The following is a 2,264-nucleotide window of genomic DNA, read 5'->3' on the forward strand; positions in this document are numbered from 1 at the left end:
TTAATTCCCAGAATTTTAAAATTTATTGAAATAGGGGGGGCGGGGGTGTGTAGGCAGGAAAATCCTTAAAGGACCTTCCTTTCCTCCTCCCCACCCCCACATTGGATAGAGCAGGGACAGGAATGGTTGTTGCAGTTCCAGGATTTAGATGTTTCAGTAAGGAACAGACAAGATGGTAAAAGGTTGGTTGGTTGGGGGGGGGGGGGGGGAAGGCGTGGCCTTGTTGGTCAGGGACAGTATTACAGTTGCAGAAAGGATGTCTGGGGGACTCGTTGGATGAGGTCAGAAACAGGAAAGGAGAGGTCACTCTGGGGGTTTTCTATAGCCTCTGAATAGTTCCAGATATGTAGAGGAAAGGATGGCAAGGATGATTCTCTATAGGAGTGACAGACAGGGTAGTTGTCATGGGGGACTTCAACTCTCCAAATATTGACTGGAACACTATAGTTCGAGTACTATAGATGGTCAGTTTTTGTCCAGTGCGTGCACAAGGGCTTCCTGACAGTATGTAGATAGGCCCACAAGGGCGAAGGCCACATTAGATTTGGTACTGGGTAATGAGCCTGGCCAGGTGTTAGATTTGGAAATAGGTGAGCACTTGGTGATAGTGCTGACAATTCTGTTACGTTTACTTAGTGATGGAAGGGATAGGTGTTAACACTGGGCAAGAGTTATAGCTGGGGGCAAGGCAATTACAATGAGATTAGGCAAGATTTAGGGGAGCATAGGATGGGGAAGGAAACTGCAGGGGATGGGCACATTAGAAATGTGGAACTTATTCAAGGAAAAGCTCCTGTGTCCCCGAGATAAGTATGTACCTGTCAGGCATGGAGGAAGCTGTGGTTTACGAAGGAAGAATCTCTCCAAGAGGAAGAAAAGGCTTATGTTAGGGTGCTTGAGGGCTACAAGGTAGCCAGGAAAGACCTAACGGGAGCTTGGAAGAGCCAGGAGGAGACAAGAAGTTGTTGGATAGGATCAGGGTAAAGCCTAATGCTTTCTAGAAGTATTTAAGGAATAAAAGAATGACAAAAGTAAGGATTATGGCCAATCATGGATAGTAGTGGGAAGTTGTGTGGAGCCAGAGGAGATAGGGGAAGCACTAAAAGAATATTTTTCTACAGTAGTCACTGTAGAAAATGACAATGTTGTTGAGGAGAATACTGAGATACAGGCTACTAGGCTAGGTGGGATTGAGGTTCACAAGGAAGAGGTATTAGAAATCTTGCAGAGGGTGAAGATAGATAAGTCCCCTGGGCTGGATATGATTTATCCTAGGATCCTCTGGGAAGCCAGGGAGGAGATTGCTGAGCCTTTGGCATTGATCTTTAACTCATCATTGTCTACAGGAATAGTGCCAAATGACTGGAGGATAGCAAATGTGGTTCCCCTGCTCAAGAAGGGGAGTAGACAACCCTGGTAATTATAGACCAGTGAGCCTTACCTCTTTTGTTGGAAAAGGTTAAGAGATAGGATTTAATAATAATCTAGAAAAGAATAACTTGATTAGGGATAGTCAGCACGGTTTTGTGAAGGTAGGTTGTACCTCACAAACCTTAGTTCTTTGAGAAGGTGACCAAACCGGTTGATGTGGTGTATATGGATTTCAGCAAGGTGTTCGATAAGGTTCCCACAGTAGGCTATTCTACAAAATTGCAGAGGAATGGGATTGTGGGAGATATAGCAGTTTGGATGGGAAATTGGCTTGCTGAAAGAAGACAGAGGGTGGTAGTTGATGGGAAATGTTCATCCTGGAGACCAGTTACTAGTGTGTACTGCAAGGGTCGGTGTTGGGTCCACTGCTGTTTGTCATTTTATAAATGACCTGGATGAGGGCATAGAAGGATGGGTTAGTAAATTTGCAGACGACACTAAGGTTGGTGGAGTTGTGGATAGTGACGAAGGATGCTGTAGGTTGCAGAGAGACATAGATAAGCTGCAGAGCTGGGCTGAGAGGTGGCAAATGGAATTTAATGCAGACAAGTGTGAGGTGATGCACTTTGGTAGGAGTAACCGGAAGGCAAAGTACTGGCTAATGGTAAGATTCTTGTAGTGTAGATGAGCAGAGAGATCTGTGTCCATGTACACAGATCCTTAAACTGCCACCCAGGTTGACAGGGCTGTTAAGAAGGCATACAGTGTTTTAGCTTTATTAATAGAGGGATCGAGTTCTGGAACCAAGAGGTTATGCTGCAGCTGTACAAAACTCTGGTGCAGCTGCACTTGGAGTATTGCATACAGTTCTGGTCACTGCATTATAAGGAGGA

Source organism: Stegostoma tigrinum, chromosome 39, assembly GCF_030684315.1.
Source record: "Stegostoma tigrinum isolate sSteTig4 chromosome 39, sSteTig4.hap1, whole genome shotgun sequence".
NCBI classification, from domain to species: domain Eukaryota; kingdom Metazoa; phylum Chordata; class Chondrichthyes; order Orectolobiformes; family Stegostomatidae; genus Stegostoma; species Stegostoma tigrinum.